Source organism: Carettochelys insculpta, chromosome 5 (assembly GCF_033958435.1).
Source record: "Carettochelys insculpta isolate YL-2023 chromosome 5, ASM3395843v1, whole genome shotgun sequence".
NCBI classification, from domain to species: Eukaryota; Metazoa; Chordata; order Testudines; family Carettochelyidae; genus Carettochelys; species Carettochelys insculpta.
In genome coordinates this window covers 129,332,918-129,358,584 of record NC_134141.1, presented here as the reverse complement: position 1 = coordinate 129,358,584, position 25,667 = coordinate 129,332,918, and the positions used below count along the sequence as shown (strand labels likewise).

The window sequence follows — 25,667 nt, the reverse complement described above, 5'->3', positions numbered from 1 at the left end:
GAGATTTCCAGGGAGGTACTGAATAAACTCAGTGGTTACAGCTCAGCCTCTGGCATGCTCCCAGGAAGCCTTATACAGTGCAGCGCTATGAACTCAGGGGGAGGGAGCCATCAACCTAGAGGAAGAGTCACAGAATGCAAGAATGACTAAAGATGGAAAGTGCCTAGCTCACTACAGCCACCTGGCCCTGCGGCCCAATCAGCTCAGGCACACACAGCCATCAATTGCATGCTTAACCCACAGCACTTACACTGCTCTAGCACTCAGAACAAGGGCCTACGCCCAAGGACGAAAAGGCAGAGGTACCCCAAGAGCCAGCACATAACCCACCACTTCCCCTACTACGCATCACATCCCAAGGAAAAAAAACACTGGTCCCTCTGAGAACACCAGGGTCATCCAGAAAGGCTGCACACACACACTCCCCCTCCACCCCCAAGAAAGGTACAGAGCTGGAGGGCAAAGCAAGCCAGGCCCTGTTTCTGAGATTACCCTGTTCATCTAGACCAACACCCCACCCCACCCCACCCAACTGCCCCCACCCACACATTCTGAAGGCCATCAGCTACCCACATACACACATCATTAGAACTGACCTTAAAAACCACACCCCAAGCCTCACCCCAGACAGCTGTAGCAGCAGCTTCAATTCAGCCAGAGGGGAAACCAAGACACAAGGCTGGCCGACAGATTAAGCACCATCCAGCTCTCAGCTCTCCAGTGCTCTGCCACAGCCTATCCCTGTTCTACTGCCAGCAGTTCTGGGAAGGGTTCTGCTCTGTGTATGCCAAAGCAGGTAAAGAGTTTCCCCAGAACCTCTCCTGACTTTGCGCCTCCCGCCCCACCAAAGGCAGGGGTGGGAAATGGGGGGAGGTTCAGGGGAACCTCTTCACCCACTTTGGCATACACAGAGCAGAACGCTTCCCAGAACCACAGGCAGCAGAAACAGCAGGACTCCCTCTGAGATCAGCTATCACCTCCCAGGCCATCTCAGCTGCCTCATCCCCTTCCTTGACAGCACTTTGCAGCAGACAAACCCGTTTCACAAAACCCTGCCCCACAGGCATGGAATCAGCAGCACAAAGGAGACTAAGCAGACGCTCCAGGGGGAGTGTTGCCTGGAGCACACCGCAAGCCTGTACAGAAGTGGCGGGGAGAGTGGGGAGAACTTTTCCTGGCCCCATGACTGTGCTTCCAAAAGAGGGACACCAGTGGTAAGGTCCAGTGCATGGCTTCCGAAACTGGGGGGCATGAAGCAACCCAGACCTCCCCCACAGTCATTCCACCCACCCCAAGAAAGAGCCAGCCCTTGCTTCTGGCTCTCAGCCCCTGCCATTTCACATGGGCGACCCAGCGCAGCCATTATGAAAAGCAGGCAGCCAGCAAAGACCCACATGGAGCTAGCTGTCTCCTGCAAAGGTGGGTGAGTGTGGGTTGGGTGGAGGAGAAGGATGTGTTAGATGCGCGGCTGGCGGTGCATGACTTTGGGAGAGGCTAGGGAAGGGGCTCAGGCAGGCAGCTGACAGGCAGCTGGGGTGGCCGGCCCACAGTAAAAAAAAAAAAAAAAAAAAGTGAGGGGGCTGTGAGGGTTTTTCCAAACATCAAAAGGGGGGCATTATGCCAAAAAGTTTGGGAATCACTGCTCCCCTGGGAGCAGTATACGGATGAGGGAGGCAGCCTCTGCTTGCATTTCCTGGCAGGAGGCAGCAAACCCCACCCTGCCTCACCACTGCTGCCAGAATTCAGCTTCTCACTGCCCCATCTCCTCCCACTTGAGTAACAGTGAGCAGAGCCTGACTCAGCTCAAGGGAGACAGCAGCAGAGCAGGAAGCAGACAGGGAAGGGAATAAACCCCAATCCCCATCCTAGGAGAGAAGCCCTGGCATTTGCCCACACAACAAATTCACTAGTCAGGTGGGCCCCTCAGGAGCATGGCCTATATGAGAACCTGATACAGACTAACATGGCTACCTTCTGTATCTTCACAAAACACAAAAGCAGTCATGCAGCACTTCAAAGACTAACAAAATAATGTATCAGGTGATGAGCTTTTGTGGGACAGACCCACTTCAGATCTGGAAAATTATGATAAATGATGACTGAGACGAAGAAGAATTAACAAATAGACAGTTTTTATTTCATTTTTTCTAACAAATCTGCTAGATAGGACAGAAGGAGGGGTGAAAAAGAAGAAAAATACTTACTGCAAGTGTCTGTTAAGTGGGCTGCCTGGGATCACAAGGAAGATGGAGAAACTGTCCTTCTAATATGTAAGGTAATTGATGTCTTTGTTCGATACTTAACACCTTGGACTCTATATGCCCCAATCCCTAAACAGCCTCCTCAAGGATTGAGCTCACAACCCTTGGTTTAGCAGGCCAATGCTCAAACCACTGAGCTATCCCTCCCTCCATTAATTATATAACTGGGGACACACATCTCCTACAACTGGAAGGGACCTCGGGAGGTCATCTAGTCCAGTCCAGTCCCCTGTCCTCTTGGCAAGACCAAGCACCATCCCTGACATCTCAACAAAGATATCAATTGTCTTAACATGTTACAAGGACAGTTTCCCATTCTTTGATATTCCTCTTGATTCCAGGCAGCCCACCTAACTCAACAGACACTTGCAAAACCATTTTTTCTTCCCTCTCTCTCCCCACCACCTGTGCTATCTAGCTGATTCGCCAGTTTTTTATTTAATTTTCTTCTGTCTTTCTGTTAAGTCCTCTTCGTCTCAGTCATTAATCAAAATTTTCTAGATCTAAGTAAGTGTGCCCATCTCATGGAAGCTCATCACCTAATAATCTATTTTGTTGGTTTTAAAGTGCTACACAACTGCTTTTTGGTTTTCTGACATAGAAGGGAAGCCTACTACATAACTATACTGCCATTACTGCAGTGTGGGTGAGTGTCAGGGGGCGGAAGGGAAGAGTAACAGGCTCGGCCTGCATAACTGAGGGATGCTAGCAACAAAGCCAACACAGGGTTTTAGCAGACCCATGGAGAGACCAACCAATAACGAAAGGAGTGCTCCTTTCCCCATCCAGGGAGGTACAGGAGCACAGCCTCTTGCCCCAGGATGCAATGAGTCCTAGCAGATGTTCTAGGTCAGGGGTCTGCAACTGAAATAGTGAGAAGAGACATTTTCCCAAATTCAATTACAAAATCAATACTTCAAGAGCCACAGTGCATGCGAGTACGAGAGTCCTTAATCAGTAAGGTCAAACCGTACCTTTTGTCACCCCTGTTTTAAGAACAAAGCACGTGCAATGTTTGTACCCGTTAGAAAGCTGAAGTTACTTTCACCCCGGGATTGGAGACCAAACAAAGACAAGGAAAATGCTGCGCCTGGGGATAGGCTCTTAAGCAGGAAGGAGCAACGTTCCCACCAACACTCCAAGCACAACCCTTCCCAGGCTCTGCCCCCACTTGGTCCACAAACCTGCCCCAATCTCCAGGCTTTACCCACCTCAGCCTCCCAAAGCCACCCGCCCCAGCCCCAGGATTAATTCTCCTCAGCTGACGAGCTCCTCCAGCTGCCCACAGGGCAGCTCCTCACCCTTCTTGCGGAAGGTCTTGTATAGCTTGAACTGCAGGTGCCCAGTGTACTGGCACGGGCGCTCGGGCTCAGCCAGCAGGAGGCGGTACCCCTTGGTCACCTCCACGTGCTGCCACCACTCCTCCACGGCCCCTGCCTGGCCTGCCCTGCCCCCCCCCCACCTCCTCCTCCTCAGTGGGGCTGTGCGGCTCCAGCAGGGGCACACTCGGCTGCCCCCACCCCAGCTCTCCTGCGGGCTTAGCACTGCCCCCCACCTGCAGCGCAGGCGGCTCCCTGCCCCGCCACCACTGAAATAACAGAACTCTATGTAACTGGTTTCATAGCCAGATCCCTCTGACCGCCCTGCGGCTGTGAAACCAATTACGTTGCGTTCCACGATTCCAGTGGCGGCAAGGAGCCACAAATGACTCTCTGAAGAGCTGCGTGAGGCTCCAGAGCCGCAGGGTGCTGACTTCTGCTCTAGCTGGACCCTGTCTGGAAGCATCATCTCTGTCTAGAATGTGTGTGATCAGCTCAAGGCTCCCCTCCTCCTATCCTCCAGGTCCTGGCAGAAAGGAGCCGTACCCGCTCCTCCAGCAAGCTGGCTGCTCCAAGGGGAAAGCCCTACTCTTTTGGTATTTCCCCATACTCCATTTCTGAGGCCCTCTTCCTGTAGGCAGTCAGGGCTGTGCCAGTCAGGCTTCTGACACTGCGATCAGGCTTACCACCCGCTGACCCCAGCCTACAGGAACCCAAAGAACAGCCCTGAAGCTGCCCAGGGCTTTGTTAATTTCACGTTGCTGCTGCTGCTGCTTGGAGAAGTCCCAGAGCACAGTGCAGCACCCAAATGCATTCAGATAAGGGCTAGAATTTGTAGGGTTGGGAGAAGGGGTAGATGAAAACTCAAATTCTGCAGAAACTGAAATGGCCTAAGGCCTCAACCACCCAAGTTTGCTACTAACCAGTTTATCCAAGAAGGGTTGCTAATGCAAACATTACTCTGACAAAATGGCAAGGGTGCTGGACTGTCTGAGCAGAGCCAAACATACCCATCTCTGAATAAGGAGTTGGTTGGAAAGCAGAGAAAGTTCTCTCTACAGCCAACACATGCAGCTGCCTGTTCACCCCACAGAGAGGAAGTAGTCCGCTGCAAGCTAAAACAGGAAGCAAAAATTTAAACTTCAAACTGGCACTGACTGTATCATTGCTGTAGGAGTCAGGGACATAGCAGCATAAAGGCCATCCCCACAATGGGGTTAGTGGCCCCTCAGCTCAGTGGTATGCAACTGTCAGAGAAAGTGTCTACGGAGGCTGAGGAGCAGAAGTCACATGCCCAGCAGGCAGAAGGATGGGATCTGCAAAAGGCATTTGTCCGACTGTGAATTCAATACAATACACAAATCCCAACCCCCAGGCTATTAAATTCACATGGTTAGAGATACAGCCGGACAGACAGTCTGGGAGCTGCAACAGCACGGAAAAGGAGCTTGGGGGTGAGACGTGGGGTACCGTCACCTCTCCCACACCAGCTCCCATGCTCCCTGCCCACAAGTCACTGAGTCAGTCAGTCTGCGGCAGCTGTCTCCCAGGCTCCCGATCTGCACATTTCCGGATTAATCATTACCCTGCCACTCATGTCTGTCCTGTGCTCACAAAACTCAGGTAGGGACACACATCCCCCGCCGACCCGGCCTACCCCCACACCGCCCTACGCAGCCCCAACACCCCACCCCCCCGCCTGGCCTACGCCTACCCCACCCCCGCCACACATCCTACCCCTACCCCCATCCCGCCTACCCCCACACCGCCCTACGCAGCCACAACACCCCCCCCGCGCCTGGCCTACGCCTACCCCACCCCCGCCACCCACCCTACCCCTACCCCGCCTACCCCCACACCGCCCTACGCAGCCCCAAAACCCCTCCCCCCGCCTGGCCTACGCCTGCCCCACCCCCGCCACCCACCCTACCCCTACCCCCATCCCGCCTACCCTCACGCTGCCTTACGCAGCCCCAACACCCGCCCCCTGGCCTACGCCTGCCCCACCCCCGCCACCCACCCTACCGCTACCCCCATCCCGCCTACCCCCACACCGCCCTACGCAGCCCCAAACCCCCCCCCCCCCGCCTGGCCTACGCCTGCCCCACCCCCGCCACCCACCCTACCCCACCCCTACCCCCATCCCGCCTACCCCCACACCGCCCTACGCAGCCCCAAACCCACCCCCCGCCTGGCCTACGCCTGCCCCACCCCCGCCACCCACCCTACCCCTACCCCCATCCCGCCTACCCCCACGCCGCCCTACGCAGCCCCAACACCCCCCCCCGCCTGGCCTACGCCCACCCCACCCCCGTCCCGCCTACCCCTACCCCCACGCCGCCCTACGCAGCCCCCACCCCCGCCTGGCCTACACCCACCTCACCCCCGCCCCAACACCCCCCGCCCGCCCGCCCGCCCTACCCCACCCGGCTCCACCACCCCCCGCCTGGCCCCCGCCCCCGCCCCGGCTCCCGCACAGCGAGCCCGAGCCCGAGCCCGAGCCCGAGCCCCGCCTCCGGCCGTTGACCGGACGGGGACGCGCCGCGCTCGGGCCGGGCCTACCTGGGGCGCGTGCCCGGCTCCGGCTCCGGCTGCTGCTGCGGCGGCTCCGGACGCGACTCGCTGACTAGGAGGTTGGAAGGGAGCGACACCCCGCGCGCTCAGGGAGACGCTCTAGGCTTCCGCTCGATGGTACCGACGCGCCTGCGCAACCACACAGCCACGCCCCCCAGCGAACCCGGGCAGGCGCCATCTTGGTTGTGGGCAAGACCCCTCCCGAAGGGTTGTGGGCGGGCCGAGCCACAGACCCGCCCTCAGGGACGCGCGGGGTCCTAGCGCCGTACACGTTGCGCGGCTCGGGATCCCCCACCCTACCCCATCCTGCCCTGCGCAGCCTTCCCTGCGACAGCCCGTCCAGCGTGGCCAGCCCGTGCCCCAGCCTGTCCTGCCTGCCATGGCCAGACCCTTCCCCACGCCCTCCAGCGTGGCCCATCCCGCCACCCCTCCTGCCCCGGCACACCCGGCCGGCCCCTGCCCAGCCCAGCAAACCCGGCCGGTCCCTGCCCTGCCCTGCCCAGCCCAGCCCAGCTCAGCCCAGCTCAGCCAACCCCGACCCTGGCAAACCCGGCCGGCCCCTGCCCTGCCCAGCCCAGCCCAGCTCAGCCCAGCTCAGCCAACCCCGACCCTGGCAAACCCGGCCGGCCCCTGCCCAGCCCAGCTCAGCCCAGCTCAGCCAACCCCGACCCTGGCAAACCCGGCCGGCCCCTGCCCTGCCCAGCTCAGCCCAGCTCAGCCCAGCCCAGCCAACCCCGAACCTGGCAAACCCGGCCGGCCCCTGCCCTGCCCAGCTCAGCCCAGCTCAGCCAACCCCGACCCTGGCAAACCCGGCCGGCCCCTGCCCAGCTCAGCCCAGCCCAGCCAACCCCGACCCTGGCAAACCCGGCCGGCCCCTGCCCTGCCCAGCTCAGCCCAGCTCAGCCAACCCCGACCCTGGCAAACCCGGCCGGCCCCTGCCCTGCCCAGCTCAGCCCAGCTCAGCCCAGCCAACCCCGACCCTGGCAAACCCGGCCGGCCCCTGCCCTGCCCAGCTCAGCCCAGCTCAGCCAACCCCGACCCTGGCAAACCCGGCCGGCCCCTGCCCAGCTCAGCCCAGCTCAGCCAACCCCGACCCTGGCAAACCCGGCCGGCCCCTGCCCTGCCCAGCTCAGCCCAGCCAACCCCGACCCTGGCAAACCCGGCCGGCCCCTGCCCAGCCCAGCCCAGCCCAGCTCAGCCCAGCCCAGCCAACCCCGACCCTGGCAAACCCGGCCGGCCCCTGCCCAGCCCAGCTCAGCCCAGCTCAGCCAACCCCGACCCTGGCAAACCCGGCCGGCCCCTGCCCTGCCCAGCTCAGCCCAGCTCAGCCCAGCCAACCCCGACCCTGGCAAACCCGGCCGGCCCCTGCCCAGCCCAGCCCAGCCCAGCTCAGCCCAGCCCAGCCAACCCCGACCCTGGCAAACCCGGCCGGCCCCTGCCCAGCCCAGCTCAGCCCAGCTCAGCCAACCCCGACCCTGGCAAACCCGGCCGGTCCCTGCCCTGCCCAGCTCAGCCCAGCCCAGCCAACCCCGACCCTGGCAAACCCGGCCGGCCCCTGCCCAGCTCAGCCCAGCCCAGCTCAGCCAACCCCGACCCTGGCAAACCCGGCCGGCCCCTGCCCAGCTCAGCCCAGCTCAGCCCAGCCCAGCCAACCCCGACCCTGGCAAACCCGGCCGGCCCCTGCCCAGCTCAGCCCAGCCCAGCCAACCCCGACCCTGGCAAACCCGGCCGGCCCCTGCCCAGCTCAGCTCAGCCCAGCCAACCCCGACCCTGGCAAACCCGGCCGGTCCCTGCCCTGCCCAGCTCAGCCCAGCCCAGCCCAGCCCAGCCAACCCCGACCCTGGCAAACCCGGCCGGCCCCTGCCCTGCCCACCTCAGCCCAGCCCAGCCCAGCCAACCCCGACCCTGGCAAACCCGGCCGGCCCCTGCCCAGCCCAGCTCAGCCCAGCTCAGCCAACCCCGACCCTGGCAAACCCGGCCGGCCCCTGCCCTGCCCAGCCCAGCCCAGCCCAGCCCAGCAAACCCGGCCGGTCCCTGCCCTGCCCAGCCCAGCAAACCCGGCCGGTCCCTGCCCTGCCCAGCCCAGCCCAGCCCAGCCCAGCCCAGCCAACCCCGACCCTGGCAAACCCGGCCGGCCCCTGCCCTGCCCAGCCCAGCCCAGCCAACCACGACCCTGGCAAACCCGGCCGGCCCCTGCCCAGCCCAGCCCAGCCAACCCCGACCCTGGCAAACCCGGCCAGCCCCTGCCCAGCCCAGCCCAGCCCAGCCAACCCTGACCCTGGCAAACCCGGCCGGCCCCTGCCCAGCCCAGCCCAGCCCAGCCAACCCTGACCCTGGCAAACCCAGCCGGCCCCTGCCCGGCCCCTGCCCAGCCCAGCCCAGCCAAGCCGACCCCGGCAAACCCGGCCGGTCCCTGCCCTGCCCAGCTCAGCCCAGCCCAGCCAGCCCTGACCCCAGCAAACCCAGCCGGTCCCTTCCCTGCCCTGCCCTGCCCAGCCAACCCCGACCCTGGCAAACCCGGCCGGCCCCTGCCCTGCCCAGCCCAGCCCAGCCAACCCCGACCCCGGCAAACCCGGCCGGTCCCTGCCCAGCCCAGCCCAGCTCAGCCCAGCCCAGCCCAGCCGACCCCGGCAAACCCGGCCGGTCCCTGCCCTGCCCAGCTCAGCCCAGCCCAGCCAACCCCGACCCTGGCAAACCCTGCCGGCCCCTGCCCAGCCCAGCCCAGCCCAGCCAACCCCGACCCTGGCAAACCCGGCCGGCCCCTGCCCTGCCCAGCCCAGCCCAGCCAACCCCGACCCCGGCAAACCCGGCCGGTCCCTGCCCAGCCCAGCCCAGCCCAGCCCAGCCAACCCCGACCCCAGCAAACCCGGCCGGTCCCTGCCCAGCCCAGCCCAGCCCACCCCGACCCTGGCAAACCCGGCCGGCCCCTGCCCAGCCCAGCCCAGCCCAGCCCAGCCCAGCCAACCCCGACCCCGGCAAACCCGGCCTGTCCCTGCCCAGCCCAGCCCAGCCAACCCCGACCCTGGCAAACCTGGCTGGTCCCTGCCCTGCCCTGCCCTACCCTGCCCAGCTCAGCTCAGCTCAGCTCAGCCCAGCCCAGCCCAGCCCAGCCAGCCCTGACCCCAGCAAACCCAGCCGGTCCCTTCCCTGCCCTGCCCTGCCGTGCCCAGCCAACCCCAACCCTGGCAAACCCGGCCGGTCCCTGCCCTGCCCAGCTCAGCTCAGCCCAGCCAACCCCGACCCTGGCAAATCTGGCTGGTCCCTGCCCTGCCCTGCCCTGCCCTGCCCTGCCCTGCCCTGCCCAGCTCAGATCAGCCCAGCCCAGCCAGCCCCGACCCCAGCAAACCTGGCCGGTCCCTGCCCTGCCGTGCCCAGCCAGCTCCGACCCTGGCAACCCTGGCTGGTCCCTGCCCAGCTTAGCTCAGCCCAGCCAGCCCTGACCCCAGCAAACCTGGCCAGTCCCTGCCCTGCTGTGCCCAGCCAGCCCCGACCCTGGCAAACCTGGCTGGTCCCTGCCCAGCTCAGCTCAGCTCAGCTCAGCCAGTCCCAACCCCGGCAAACCTGGCTGGTCCCTGCCCTGCCCTGCCCAGCTCAGCCAGCCCCGACCCCGGCAAACCTGGCTGGTCCCTGCTCTGCCCAGCTCAGCTCAGCTCAGCTCAGCCAGCCCCGACCCCGGCAAACCTGGCTGGTCCCTGCCCTGCCCAGCTCAGCTCAGCCAGCCCCAACCCCTGCAAACCTGGCTGGTCCCTGCCCTACCCTACCCTGCCCAGCCAGCCCCGACCACAGCAAACCTGGCCGGTCCCTGCCTGCCCTGCCCTGCCCTGCCCTGCCCTGCACTGCTCAGCCAGCCCCAACCCTGGCAAACCTGGCTGGTCCCTGCCCTACCCTACCCTGCCCAGCCAGCCCCGACCCCAGCAAACCTGGCCGGTCCCTGCCTGCCCTGCCCTGCCCTGCACTGCTCAGCCAGCCCCAACCCTGGCAAACCTGGCTGGTCCCTGCCCTGCCCTGCCCTGCCCAGCTCAGCCAGCCCTGACCCCGGCAAACCTGGCTGGTCCCTGTCTAGCTCAGCTCACCTCACCTCAGCCAGCCCCGACCCCACCAAACCTGGCTGGTCCCTGCCCTGCTCAGCTCACCTCACCTCAGCTCAGCCAGCCCTGACCCCAGCAAACCTGGCTGGTCCCTGCCCTGCCCAGCCCAGCCCAGCCCAGCCCAGCCCAACTCAGCTCAGCCAGCCCCAACCCCATCAAACCTGGCTGGTCCCTGCCCTGCCCTGCCCAGGTCAGCTCAGCTCAGCTCAGCACAGCCAGCCCCGACCCCAGCAAACCTGGCTGGTCCCTGCCCTGCCCAGCCCAGCTCAGCTCAGCCAGCCCCGACCCCGGCAAACCTGGCTGGTCCCTGCCCTGCCCAGCCCAGCCCAGCCCAACTCAGCTCAGCCAGCCCCAACCCCATCAAACCTGGCTGGTCACTGCCCTGCCCTGCCCAGCTCAGCTCAGCCAGCCCCAACCCCGGCAAACCTGGCTGGTCCCTGCCCAGCTCAGCTCAGCTCAGCTCAGCACAGCCAGCCCCGACCCCAGCAAACCTGGCTGGTCCCTGCCCTGCCCAGCCCAGCTCAGCTCAGCCAGCCCCGACCCCGGCAAACCTGGCTGGTCCCTGCCCTGCCCAGCCCAGCCCAGCCCAACTCAGCTCAGCCAGCCCCAACCCCATCAAACCTGGCTGGTCACTGCCCTGCCCTGCCCAGCTCAGCTCAGCCAGCCCCAACCCCGGCAAACCTGGCTGGTCCCTGCCCAGCTCAGCTCAGCTCAGCTCAGCCAGCACCGACTCTGGCAAACCCGGCCGGTCCCTGCCCAGCTCAGCTCAGCTCAGCTCAGCCAGCACCGACTCTGGCAAACCTGGCTGGTTCCTCCTCTGCCCTGCACAGCCAGCCCCAACCCTGGCAAACCTGGCTGGTCCCTGCCCTGCCTAGCCAGCCCCGACCCCGGCAAACCTGGCTGGACCCTGCCCTGCCCTGCCCTGCTCAGCCAGCCCCGAACCTGGCAAACCTGGCTGGTCCCTGCCCAGCTTAGCTCAGCCCAGCCAGCCCTGACCCTGGCAAACCTGGCTGGTCCCTGCCCTGCTCAGCTCAGCTCAGCCCAGCCAGCCCTGACCCTGGCAAACCTGGCTGGTCCCTGCCCTGCCCAGCCCAGCTCAGCTCAGCTCAGCTCAGCCAGCCCCAACCCCAGCAAACCTGGCTGGTCCCTGCCCTGCCCTGCCCAGGTCAGGTCAGCTAAGCTCAGCTCAGCCAGCCCTGACCCCAGCAAACCTGGCTGGTCCCTGCCCTGCCCTGCCCAGCTCAGCCAGCCCCGACCCCAGCAAACTTGGCTGGTCACTGCCCTGCCCTGCCCAGCTCAGCTCACCCAGCCCCAACCCCGGCAAACCTGGCTGGTCCCTGCCCTGCCCAGCCCAGCCCAGCTCAGCTCAGCTCAGCTCAGCTCAGCTCAGCCAGCACCGACTCCGGCAAACCTGGCTGGTTCCTACCCTGCCCTGCTCAGCCAGTCCCAACCCTGGCAAACCTGGCTGGTCCCTGCCCTGCCCTGCCCTGCTCAGCCAGCCCCGACCCTGGCAAACCTGGCTGGTCCCTGCCCTGCTCAGCTCAGCTCAGCTCAGCTCAGCTCAGCTCAGCTCAGCCCAGCCCAGCCAGCCCCGACCCCAGCAAACCTGGCCGGACCCTGCCCTGCCCTGCCCTGCTCAGCCAGCCCCGACCCTGGCAAACCTGGCTGGTCCCTGCCCTGCTCAGCTCAGCTCAGCCCAGCCAGCCCTGACCCTGGCAAACCTGGCTGGTCCCTGCCCTGCCCAGCTCAGCTCAGCTCAGCTCAGCCCAGCCAGCCCCGACCCCGGCAAACCTGGCCGGTCCCTGCCCTGCCCTGCCCTGCCCTGCCGTGCCCAGCCAACCCCGACCCTGGCAAACCTGGCCGGTCCCTGCCCTGCCCTGCCCTGCTCAGCCAGCCCCAACCCTGGCAAACGTGGCTGGTCCCTGCCCTGCCCTGCCCAGCTCAGCCAGCCCCGACCCTGGCAAACCTGGCCGGACCCTGCCCTGCCCTGCCCTGCTCAGCCAGCCCTGACCCCAGCAAACCTGGCTGGTCCCTGCCCTGCTCAGCTCAGCTCAGCCCAGCCAGCCCTGACCCTGGCAAACCTGGCTGGTCCCTGCCCTGCCCAGCTCAGCTCAGCTCAGCTCAGCCCAGCCCAGCCAGCCCCGACCCCGGCAAACCTGGCCGGTCCCTGCCCTGCCCTGCCCTGCTCAGCCAGTCCCAACCCTGGCAAACCTGGCTGGTCCCTGCCCTGCCCTGCCCTGCTCAGCCAGCCCCGACCCTGGCAAACCTGGCTGGTCCCTGCCCTGCTCAGCTCAGCTCAGCTCAGCTCAGCTCAACTCAGCCCAGCCAGCCCCGACCCCGGCAAACCTGGCCGGACCCTGCCCTGCCCTGCCCTGCTCAGCCAGCCCTGACCCTGGCAAACCTGGCTGGTCCCTGCCCTGCTCAGCTCAGCCCAGCCCAGCCAGCCCCGACCCCGGCAAACCTGGCCGGTCCCTGCCCTGCCCTGCCCTGCCGTGCCCAGCCAACCCCGACCCTGGCAAACCTGGCCGGTCCCTGCCCTGCCCTGCCCTGCTCAGCCAGCCCCAACCCTGGCAAACGTGGCTGGTCCCTGCCCTGCCTAGCCAGCCCCGACCCTGGCAAACCTGGCCGCACCCTGCCCTGCCCTGCCCTGCTCAGCCAGCCCTGACCCCAGCAAATCTGGCTGGTCCCTGCCCTGCCCAGCTCAGCTCAGCTCAGCTCAGCCCAGCCCAGCCAGCCCCGACCCCGGCAAACCTGGCTGGTCCCTGCCCTGCCCTGCCCTGCTCAGCCAGCCCCGACCCTGGCAAACGTGGCTGGTCCCTGCCCTGCCTAGCCAGCCCCGACCCTGGCAAACCTGGCCACACCCTGCCCTGCCCTGCCCTGCTCAGCCAGCCCTGACCCCAGCAAACCTGGCTGGTCCCTGCCCTGCCCTGCCCTGCTCAGCCCAGCCAGCCCCGACCCTGGCAAACCTGGATGGTTCCTGCCCATGTTGTCTGCTCTGCCCAGTAAGGCCTGCCTCTGATTTCTGGTCTGGAGAAACATAAAAGAATAGGCCTGTGTACATGAGCTGAGGCCATTAGAAAAGGAACATACAAGGAAATAACATCTACAGCTGCCCTGGAGAGTATCTATGACCCAAGTGAGTGTAGTCTCAGAGGGGGAGCCATGTTAGGCAGTAGCTTCACAACAAACATAAACAAAAGCAAATCAAAAAACAAAAATAAAAAACAAACAAAACCCCCAAGCAGTCCTGTACCACCAGAGAGACTAGTGACAGAGGAAGTGGGTTTGTCCCACAAAAGCTTTTCACCTCAGAGACTGACAGCTTATTTATCAGGTAATCATAGAATCATACAATCATAGAATCATAAATACTGGGACTGGAAGGGACCTTGAGAGGTCATCGAGTCCAGCCCCCTGCCCTCATGGCAGGACCAAGTACTATTTAACCACCCCTCATAGGCAGTGTCTACACTAGTCCCAAACTTCGAAATGGCCATGCAAATGGCCATTTCGAAGTTTACTAATGAAGCGCTGAAATGCATATTCAGTGCCTCATTAGCATGCGGGCGGCTGCGGTGCTTCGAAATTGACGCAGCTCGCCACCGCGCGGCTCGTCCCAATGGGGCTCCTTTAGAAAGGACCCCGCCTACTTCGAAGTCCCCTTATTCCCATCTGCTCATTTTGTTCAATTTTGGCGAGCTGTGCGGCAGCGAGCTGCATCAATTTCGAAGCGCCGCGGCCACCCGCATGCTAATGAGGCGCTGAATATGCATTTCAGTGCTTCATTAGTAAACTTCGAAATGGTCATTTGTGTGGCCATTTCGAATTTTGGGGCTAGTGTAGATGTAGCCATAGACATTTATCTAACCTGTTCTTAAATATCTCCAGTGATGGAGATTCCACAACCTCCCTCGGCAATTTATTCCACTGTTTCACCACCCTGACAGTTAAGAACTTTTTCCTAATATTCAACCTAAACCTCCCTTGCTGCAGTTTAAGTCCATTGCCTCTTGTTCTGTCCTCAGAGGCCAAGAAGAACAAGTTTTCTCCTTCCTCCTCATGACTCCCTTTTAGATACCTGAAAACCGCTATCATGTCCCCCCTCAATCTTCTCTTTTCCAAACTAAACAAGCCCAATTCTTTCAGCCTTTCTTCATAGGTCACATTCTCTAGACCTTTAATCATTCTTGTCGCACTTTTCTGGACCCTCTCTAGTTTCTCCACATCTTTCTTGAACTGCGGTGCCCAGAACTGGACACAATACTCCAGCAGGGGCCTAAGGAGGGCAGAGTAGAGCGGAAAAATGACGTCTCGTGTCTTGTTCACAACACACCTGTTAATGCATCCCAGAATCATGTTTGCTTTTTTGCAACAGCATCACACTGTTGACTCATATTTAACTTGTGGTCCACTATAAACCTTAAACCCCTTTCTGCCATACTCCTTCCTAGACAAAGTGCTACTTGACTGCTTTTTGTCTTCCTAGACAGTCGCTTCCCATTCTCTATGCGTGAAACTGATTGTTCCTTCCCAAGTGGAGCACTTTGCATTCGTCTTTATTAAACTTCATCCTGTTTACTTCAGACCATTTCTCTGATTTGTCCAGATCATTTTGAATTTTGACCCTATCCTCTAAAGCAGTTGCAACCCCTCCCAGCTTGGTATCATCTGCGAACTTAATAAGTGTACTGTCTATGCCAATATCTAAATTATTGATGAAGATATTGAACAGAACTGGTCCCAATACAGACCCCTGCGGAACCCCACTTGTTATACCTTTCCAGCAGGATTGAGAATCATTAATAACTACTCTGAGTACAGTTATTCAGCCAGTTTTGCACGCACCTTATAGTAGCCCCATCTAAGTTGTATTTGCCTAGTTTATTGATAAGAATATCATGTATCAAATGCCTTACTAAAATCTAGGTATACCACATCCTCTGCTTCCCCCTTATTCACAAGGCTCGTTATCCTATCAAAGAAAGCTATCAGATTGGTCTGGCATGATTTGTTCTTTGCAAGTCCATGCTGGCTGTTCCATATCAGCTCACCACCTTACAAGTGTTTACAGATGATTTCCTTAATTACTTGTTCCATTATCTTTCCTGGCACAGAAGTTAAACTGGCTGGTCTGTAGATTCCTGTGTTGTTCTTATTCCCCTTTTTATAGATGGGCACTATATTTGCCTTTTTCCAGTCTTCTAGAATCTCTCCTGTCTCCCATGATTTTCCAAAGATGATAGCTAAAGGCTCAGATACCTCCTCTATCAGCTCCTTGAGTATTCTAGGGTGCATTTCATCAGGCCCCGGTGACTTGCAGACATCTAACTTTCCTAAGGGATTTTTAACTTGTTCTTTTTTTTATTTTATATTCTAACCCTACCCATTTCCCACTAGCATACACTATGTTGGGCATTCCTTCAGACTTCTCAGTGAAGACTGAAACAAAGAAGTCATTAAGCATCTCCGCCATTTCCAAGTTTCCCGTTACGTTTTCTCCCTCCTCACTGAGCAATGGGCCTACACTGTCCTTGGGCTTCCTCTCGCTTTTAATGTATTTATAAAAAGTCCTCTTGTTTCCCTTTATGCCCGTAGCTAATTTGAGCTCATTTTGTGCCTTTGCCTTTCTAATCTTGCCCCTGCATTCCTGTGTTGTTTGCCTGTATTCAGCCATCGTAATTTGTTCTAGTTTCCATTTTTTATATGATTCCTTTTTTATTTTGAGATCATGCAGGATCTCCTGGTTAAGCCAAGGCGGTCTTTTGCCATATTTTCCATCTTTCCTACGCAGCGGGATAGCTTGCTTTTGGGCCCTTAATAATGTCCCTTTGAAAAACTGCCAACTCTCCTCCATTGTTTGTCCCCTCAGTTTTGCTTCCCATGGGACCTTACCTACCAGCTCTCTGAGTTTACCAGAATCTGCCTTCCTGAAATCCATTGTCTTTGATTTGCTGTTCTCCCTTCTACCTTTCCTTAAAATTGTGAACTCTATGATTTCATGGTCACTTTCACCCAAGCTGCCTTCCACTTTCAAATTCTCAATCCGTTCCTCCCTGTTTGTTAAAATTAAATCTAGGACAGCTTCCACCCGGTAGGTTTTTCAACCTTCTGAAATAAAAAGTTGTCTCCAATGTAGTCCAAGAACTTATTGGATAGTCTGTGTGTCACTGTGTTAGTTTCCCAACATATATGTAGATAGCTGAAGTCCCCCATCACTACCAAATCCTGGGCCCTGGATGATTTTAGTTGTTTAAAAAAAGCCTCATCCACCTATTCCACCTGGGTAGGTGGCCTGTAGTAGACTTCTAGCAGAAGATCACCCTTGTTTTTACCCCTTTTAGATTAATCCAAAGGCTCTCAACACATTTGTTTCCTATTCCAGCTCCACCTCAGTCCAAGGGTGTACATTTTTAATATACAAGGCAACACCTCCCCCCTTTTTCCCATCTATCCTTCCTGAGCAGGCTGTACCTTTCCATACCAACATTCCAATCATGTGTATTACCCCACCAAGTTTCTGTGATGCCAGCAATGTCATAGTTGTATTTATTTATTAGCACTTCCAGTTCTTCCTGCTTATTACCCATACTTCTTGCATTGGTATATAGGCATCTAAGATATTAATTTGATCTTACCTCCCAGTTTTGCCCTGACCCTCCATTTTCTCTGCCATTATAACCGGTGCTCCTTTCCATTTCCGACCCATCTCTCAGGTCTCCATCTTCTCTGCTTACCTGTGGGCTTTGCTCCCCTGTTCCTGTCTAACCTAGTTTAAAGCCCTCCTCACTAGGTTAGCCAGTCTGTGTCCAAATAGGGTCTTCCCTCTCCCCGAAAGGTGAGCACCACCTCTGCCTATCAGTCCTTCTGGGAATAGCATCCCATGGTCGAGGAAGCCAAAGCCCTTGATTAGGTAATGAGCTTTTCTGGGTAAGACCCACTTCTTCAGATTCCAGAAAAGTTCACTACCTAATAATAAAATTGTTAGTCTTGAAGGTGCTACAGGACTGCTTGTTTTTGGTTTTTGGTTTTATTTTTTATTTTATTTTACTTGAAGCAGGGTGCGTGGGGATTTTATTCCACAGGTTCAGTCACATGTGTTTCTTACCATCTTGGAGTAACACCCGGTGGATGCCTCAGTGTCCCTAGGAACAGCATCAATGCATAGGTAGCGATGGGAGTTTCAGTGCGATGACTTCGCACATGAACACAAGAGGCATCCAGGCCATATGTAACCTAGGCCACCAGTTGACACCCTTTTCCCCCCTGGAGGACACAGTACGAAGAAAGGAGCTGGGGTAGGGTTGCCGGATGTCCCACAAAGTGTGGGACAGTCCCGAATTTCCCTAATAAGTTCCGTGTCCAGTATTTATGCAAAAATGTCTCATCGAACATTATTGTGCACATGGGGGAGGTAGGACTTGTAAGGGAAATTCCCCATCCCCTGCTGGGGTTCTAATGGCTGGGATGGCTGATCAGGGCTCAGCACCCCAGCCAGCTCCTGGCTGCAAGGTCCTCCTGTCCCCTGGCTGGGGCTGCCAGTGGGCCTCATCCCACCCAAACCCTCAATCCTAAGCCTCTTCTCACATCCCAAACATGACTCCTGCATCCCCAAACCCCAACCCTCTACCCTGAGCACCTCCACAACTCAGCCCACTGCTGACTCCTGCATCCCCACACCCCAACCCTCTGCCCTGAGCACCTCAACAACCCAGCCCACCTCCGACTCCTGCATCCCCACACCCCAAACCCTCTGCCCTGAGCACCTCCACAACCCAGCCCACCTCCGACTCCTGCATCCCCACACCCCAACCCTCTGCCCTGAGCACCTCCACAACCCGGCCCACCTCCGACTCCTGCATCCCCACACCCCAAACCCTCTGCCCTGAGCACCTCCACAACCCGGCCCACCTCCGACTCCTGCATCCCCACACCCCAAGCCCTCTGCCCTGAGCACCTCCACAACCCAGCCCACCTCCGACTCCTGCATCCCCACACCCCAACCCTCTGCCCTGAGCACCTCCACAACCCAGCCCACCTCCGACTCCTGCATCCCCACACCCCAAACCCTCTGCCCTGAGCACCTCCACAACCCAGCCCACCTCCGACTCCTGCATCCCCACACCCCAAGCCCTCTGCCCTGAGCACCTCCACAACCCAGCCCACCTCTGACTCCTGCATCCCCACACCCCAACCCTCTGCCCTGAGCTGCTCCTCACACACCCCAACCCAGATTCCTGCATCCCCCACACATGCCAGCCCCTGACCTAAGCACCTCCTTACACTCTCCAATCCTGACTCCTGCATCCCTCTGCCCTGAACCACCCCATCCCAGCCCCCTTCCCTGACCCCTGACCCTCCTGCCCCGAGATTCTAACCCTATGCCCTTATCCCCCCCACACTCCCAACCCTGACTCCTGCATCCCTTGCTCTGAAGCCCACACTCAACCCCTCATCATACCCCAGCCCTGATGCTTGCACCTCCCTGCACACCCTGCCCTGACTCCTGCACCCACTGTCCTGAGCCTTCCTAGCCCAGCCCCTGTCCTCACTCCAGAATTCCCCCTGACCTGAGCGCCCCCAGCAACTCCAGCCCCCAGCCTTGACTCCCGCATCCCTCCACACTCATGCTGACTCTATACCCTGAGCCCCTCCTCACACTTCACTGCTAACAGGTATTGTCCTATCACACACCTCCTCCCACCCCAAGCCTCAGCTGCAATATGGCAGTATCCACCACATACGTCACATTCACCCCGAGAACAGCTCGAACACGTAAAAGGGGCTGCACTAGCCCTGCAGGACAGGAATGGGTGCACCAGTGACATCACAAGGCCTTTTGCAACACCTCAACTGATTGGTTAAAGAAGGTCGGGAGGCAGTGACCTACCACAGACTCCAGGACAATGGTCAGGTGGGAGAGGCTGCAGGCCAGGGGCTGTCTCAGAGACCCCCAGTGCTTTGTCGCAGGCTGTCCTTGAGCTCTGCCCTTGCAGACCAAGAGAATTCAGGCTCATGTATCTTGTCGTGGAGAGTGGGGGCACCAGGCCCTGCACTCCATTCACAGTCAGACGTGACTCTCATGCAGCAGGGAGAAGAGAAGGTTTATTAAACAACAAAGGCATTCCTGCAGCACATTAAAGACTAACTATATAATTTATTAGGTGATGAGCCTTTGTGGGGCAGACCCACTCCTTCAGATCTGGAGGATCCTAATAACTGATATCGGAGATGAAGAGAATTTAAAAGAAAGATAGAAAAAATGAAATAAAAACTGACAATAGGACAGAATGAAGGGAGGGGAAAGGGGGAATAAAAACAGTTTCTATAAGTGTCTATTAAGTGTTCTGCCTGGGTTATTGCGAATATCAAAGATGGGGGAATTTGTCCTTGTCAGATGTAAGGTAATTGCTATCTTTGTTGAGCTTGAGGTGAGATGAATCAGTCCTGAGAATAAATTCCAATTCAGATGTCTCCAAAACGGTCTTCCAGACTCCAAAGCACGTGACATTATGCTAATGAGGGGTGGGGAATTTGCATCCACGCCTCATTAGCATCTTTTGCTCCGTGTATTAGCATGCTACTTCCGAAGGAAGTGGCCTGTGTAGAAACGGCCTTATTGTGTAACCTGGGGTAGGTCATTTCCCTTCTCTGTATCTCAGGACCCCAATCACTCTCACATGAGGACAGACCTTTCCATAACTCCTCGCAGCAGCAAGTCTGGGTGAGATTTTGAGCATTAAATCACTTTGTGGAGGAGAAAGGGGCTGCTTCATCACATGGAGCCCCAGAACATTCTGAAATTTGCTAAAATAGCTAATCCAGAGAAACAAGAAATGGTCAGGGACAAAGCCTGCTGGACAATGTGAACCAGAAAGGCCAGGCTTTATGTCTGGGTTCTCTCCAGTGCTTCACACATGTAACCCTTCTATCAATGGGAGGCGACTGCCAGAAGGGCTGGGTCCAATTCCTAGGGGAGTCCATCAATAATACAACCTAACTGGCTTGAGACCCAACCCAGGAACCTGGGACAATCTCACACTACCTGCTGGGTGCCGGTAAGGGCAATTCCTCCCCTCTTGCAAGCGCAGAGTCCAAGCTAGACACAGCCTGTTTAATAACAGTAACTGAACATCAATCTACACAGAGATACGAGCCGAACTGCTAAACAAAGGAAAGGAGAGCCCCATTAAGTAAGGCACTGTCCACAGAGTCTGCTGAGCCTAGTCCTTTCCCGAGAGTTCCAGTGGGTACCTTACTTGTAGGATGTACCCCTCACAGCATGGTCTGGTCCATATGAACCCAGAGCTCACAGGTACCTCAGCATGGAGTCACTGCTGGCCATCTGTCCACTGTGCTCCGCTGGCGCCCCTGACGGTTGTTTGTCTGCTGTGCTCCACTGGCTGCCCTTGCCAGCTGCCTGTCTCCTGCGCGTGTAGTGGAGATTCCAGAGGTGGGTCCAAATATACAGGCACATGAGAGGAAGGGTGTCTTAAAAACCTCTAGGGATGGAGATTCAACCATCTCTCTCAGTAAGGCACTCCCATGCTTCACCCCCCGACTGGTTAAATCGTTTTTTTCTAATATTCAACCTACACCTCTCCTCTGTAACTTCAGACCATTACTCCTTGTTCTTCCATCCATCTCTACTGAGAAGAGCATTCTTCCATGATCTTTAGAGACCCCCTTCAGGAAGCTGAAGGCTGCTATTAAATTGTCCCTTGCTCTTTTGTTCCGCAAACTAAATAAGCCCAAATCCCTCAGCCTCTCCTCATAGGTCATGTGCTCCAGCCCCCTAATTATTTTCATTGCCTTCCACTGAACCGACTCCAATGCATCAACATCCTTTCTGTACTGGGGGGCCCACAACTGGATGCAATACTCCAGATATGGCCTCACCCATGTGGAATAGAAAGGAATAATAACTTCCCTAGATCTGCTGGAAATGCTTCTCCTAATGCACACCAATATGCCATTAGCCTTCTGGGCTACAAGGGCACACTGTTGACTCATATCCAGGTTTTCATCCACTGCAATCCCCAGGTCCTTTTTTGCTGCACTGCCAATTAGCCAGTTGGTCCCCAACCCATAACAATGCTTGGGACTCTTCTGTCCCAAGTGCAGAACTCTGCACTTGTCCTTGTTGAACCTCATCAGATTTCTTTTGGCCCAATCCTCCAATATGTCTAGGTCACTTATTGTCATCTGCAAATTTGCTGAGGGTGCAGTTCATCTCATCTATGTCATAAATAAAGCTGTTGAACAACAGCAGATGGAACGCTGGGTGGAATACTACTCACAGTTGTACGCCAGAGAGACCGTAGTTACAGAGAGAGCCCTGAATGCCATCGAGCCTCTGCCCACCATGACTGAACTCGATGCTGAGCCCACCTTGGAGGAACTCAGCGACGCGCTAAAAGCACTCTCCTCTGGAAAAGCCACAGGGAAAGACGGTATTCCCTCAGAAATCCTCAAATGCGCCAATGGTACCCTAGTTTCAGAGCTGCATGGAATATTTTGCCAATGCTGGAGAGAAGGCAGCATACCGCAAGATATGAGGGATGCTAACATTGTTACTGTCTACAAGAACAAGGGTGACAAAAGCGATTGTAACAGCTATTGTGGCATCTCACGTCTCAGTACCGTGAGGAAGCTATTTGCACGTGTTGTTCTGAAGAGGCTCAATGTTCTTGCGGAGAGAGCCTACCCTGAGTCTCAGTGTGGGTTCAGAGCTGAACGGTCCACCATAGACATGGTTTTCTCTGTTAGGCAACTACAAGAAAAGTGCAGGGAGCAGAACAAACCTCTGTATGTTGCCTTCATCGACCTGACCAAGGCATTTGACCTCGTCAGCAGAAAAGGTCTGTTCGCGATTGTGGCTAAGATCGGCTGTCCCCCAGCTCTGCTCAGCATTATTAGGGCCTTCCATGAAGGCATGAAGGGGACCATCGTATACAACGGATCCACAGCCGAACCCTTTGAGAATTTCAGCAGAGTGAAGCAGGGGTGTGTGGTGGCTCCAACACTGTTCGGCATCTTCTTTGCAGTTTTGCTCAAATGTGCCTTCGGAACTGATACAGAGGGCCTCTCTCTCCGCACGAGAACAGACGGCAACCTCTTCAAACTGTCGAGGCTTAGAACGAAGACCAGGGTGCTTACGAAGTGTCTAAGGGAGTTCCTTTTTGCTGACGATGCAGCTAGTGCTGCTCACACTCAGCAGGAACTGCAGTCACTCATAACTCGCTTTGCGGATGCATGTATGGAATTTGGCCTCACAATCAGCTTAAAGAAGACCCAGGTGATGGGCCAAAACGTGGCTAACGAGCCATCTATCAGCGTGCTAGACTACGAACTGGAAGTCGTCCATGAGTTCGTGTACCTAGGCTCTACGATCTCGGACAACTTGTCACTTGATAGAGAGACCAACAAGCGCATTGGAAAAGCCGCCACAACGTTCTCCAGGCTGACGAAGAGTGTATGGGCTAACAATATAAGCTCACTGTACACACCAACGTGCAGGTCTACGCAGCCTGTGTTTTGAGCACACTGCTGTACGCCAGTGAAACACGGACTTTGCGCTCAAAACAAGAGCAGCGGCTCAACACATTCAACGTGCGCTGCCTTAGGCGCGTACTCGGTATCTCGTGGCAGGACAAGGTCCCCAATAGCGCGGTGCTTGAGAGGGCAGGCACCGCCTCCGTATTCACCCTTCTCAAACAGAGGCATATGCGCTGGCTGGGCCATGTCTCACACATGACGAATGGCCGAATACCGAAGGACCTCCTCTTTGGCGAACGGGCGCCTGGAAAGAGGCCGAAAGGGCGACCTAAATTGCGCTACAAGGACATGTGCAAGCGTGACCTCAGCGCTCTCTCTATCAGTGTGAACACCTGGCATTCACTCGCCTCAGACAGGCATGCCTGGAAACAGGGAGTGAAGGAAGCTCTTGCTATGTATGAAACTACCTTGGTGAAGGAAGCGGAAGACAGGAGAGCCCTCAGGAAGATCCCTGCCCACGATACCAGAGCGACATCTGCCTACTGCTGCTCACAGTGCGGAAAGGACCGCCACTCCCGGACTGGATTGCACAGCCACAGGAGATGCTGCTCAAATCAGTCCAACTGGGTGCAAACCCATGATCCCTCGGGATTGAAGGATGCCTACCTACCTACCTATGAACAACACTGGCCCCACAACCAATCCTTGGGGCACTCCACTTGAAACTGATCACCAACCAGACACTGAACCATTGACCACTACTGGTTGTGTAACAGTATAAGCAATATGGTTTCTCTAGCCATTCTGAGAGGCCTATAGCTTGTCTGCAGCCAGGCTAAAGAGCATCAGTCATTAACTGTGAAGCTACAAGTCACACACTCACATTCTATCTACATCTCAGCACTATAGTAGCATATCAGGCTGTTAAGAAGACCACATCCTAATGCCACCCACTGTGAAACGGATCTCAAGATGGGTAAAGTAATGTAGGTAGTCCATTGTGTCCGATGATGACGTCTTGAGCTTGCACAGGCTTATCGGTTGTGGACTTGCATGTGACTGAGGAGTCCAAGCTTTGAACGGCATGGGCGTTCGCAGTGGGGGCAAGGGAATTGTCCTGGCTCTGTCGGTGCAGCAGTTGCTGTTGCTTTCTTCCTCTCACGAGCATCAATGAGGTGTACACGTCGCTGCTCTTCAACGTTGTCATATGCGTGTTGTACGAGAGCACGCCAGCCTGTTCGGTCTTTTGCACGCGGCTCTCGCTGATCTGGTTGCCACTCGCCTCTTTGGTTTGACCATCATCCTAGGAAAGACTGAGGCAGATGGGTAAGAAAACTTAATTAATACCATTTTGTCTGGCAGGTAACGACCTATCAATAGCTGAGGTAGAACCACCATTCTCTGATGATCGTCTTCACTTTTCTACTGTTTACTGTATATTCTGCGTCTGGTTTGTAACTGCTCCCGTCTGCTGTATAATTAGTTTTGTTAGGTGTAAATCAGTTAAGGTGGTGGGTTATGATTGGTTAGTTAATTCTGTTACTGTAGGCTACTATTTGCTGGTAAAATTGTACTAAAGTAATTGGTAAAGGTATAGCTAAGCAGGACTCAAGTTTCACTACTTAACAACTGGGGTCCAAGAAAGAAAGAGGAGCAGAACATCAAGGGGGAAGAAAAGTAGAACAGGCCATCAAGCACGAAGGAGGAAGGAACACCTTTAGGAAGACTCATGGCCACGACCCCGAGGTGCAGCAACCAGCATCCAGAGAGTGACTTTGTCTGTCCCAACAGGGGAAGTCTGCCCGCCTGCCTTACCAGGACTGGTGAGCGTGATACTGCATGCTTAGCATGGATTCTGCTTTCTTGGTAATTGTCAATAAACAGAGAATAAGGCTATTCCCCAACAGGGGAAGCCTGTCTGCCTTACCAGGACTGGAGAGCGTGATACTGCATGCTTAGCATGGATTCTGCTTTCTTGGTAATTGTCAATAAACAGAGAATAAGGCTATTCCCCAACAGGGGAAGCCTGTCTGCCTTACCAGGACTGGAGAGCATGATACTGCATGCTTAGCATGGATTCTGCTTTCTTGGTAATTGTCAATAAACAGAGAATAAGGCTATTCCCCAACAGGGGAAGCCTGTCTGCCTTACCAGGACTGGAGAGCGTGATACTGCGTGCTTAGCATGGATTCTGCTTTCTTGGTAATTGTCAATAAACAGAGAATAAGGCTATTCCCCAATAGGGGAAGTCTACCTGCCTTACCAGGACTGGAGAGCATGATACTGGGTGCTTAGCATGGATTCTGCTTTCTTGGTAATTGTCAATAAACAGAGAATAAGGCTATTACTGTGTAAGGCTTTTCCAGTTGTACAGATCCTGCAGACCCACAAGGAATTACACCTGAGCCCTAGGAATTGGGTAAGGGTGGGAGTTTCAATTAACAGAGTCCTGCTTGGAGCCCTATGGATTGGGTAAAGGTGTGTGGTAACAGTTGGGCATGACCATCTAGCCAGCTTTCTATCCATCTCACAGGCCATGTATCCAATCCCTACTTCCTTAACTTAGGGGCAAGAACGCTGTGGAAGACCGAATCAAAAGCCTTGCTGAAGTCAGGGTATATCACATCCACTGTCTTCCCCATGTCCCCAGGGCTGCTTACTTCATCACAAAAGCTAATCAGGTTGGTCAGGCAGGACTTGCCCCTGGTGAATCCACATTGGCTACTTTTGATCACTTTCCCCTCTGCCAAGTACTCCCAAATGGATACCTGGATGATCCCCTCCGTTATTTCCCAGGCACTGGGGTGAGGCTGCCCGGACTGTAGTTCCCTGCACTGTACGTTCCCTGTTCAAAGCTGGGCACCACCTTTGCCTTTCCCCACTCACCCGGGGTCCCCCCCCCCGGCCCGATCTCCGCCAGTTTTCACAGA

General features: G+C 57.0%; 1 protein-coding gene across 2 annotated transcripts in view; it reads right to left on the bottom strand.

Annotated features, from left to right (window-relative positions):
* TLN1 (talin 1) overlaps positions 1–6,263 on the bottom strand; it is a 168,744-nt gene extending 162,481 nt beyond the window's left edge. For both annotated transcript variants that reach the window (XM_074995927.1, XM_074995932.1), the window contains exon 1: positions 6,143–6,263. The gene's annotated coding sequence lies outside the window, so the exon portion shown is untranslated. The remainder of the gene's footprint in view (positions 1–6,142) is intronic.
* Between the last annotated feature and the right edge of the window lie 19,404 nt (positions 6,264–25,667).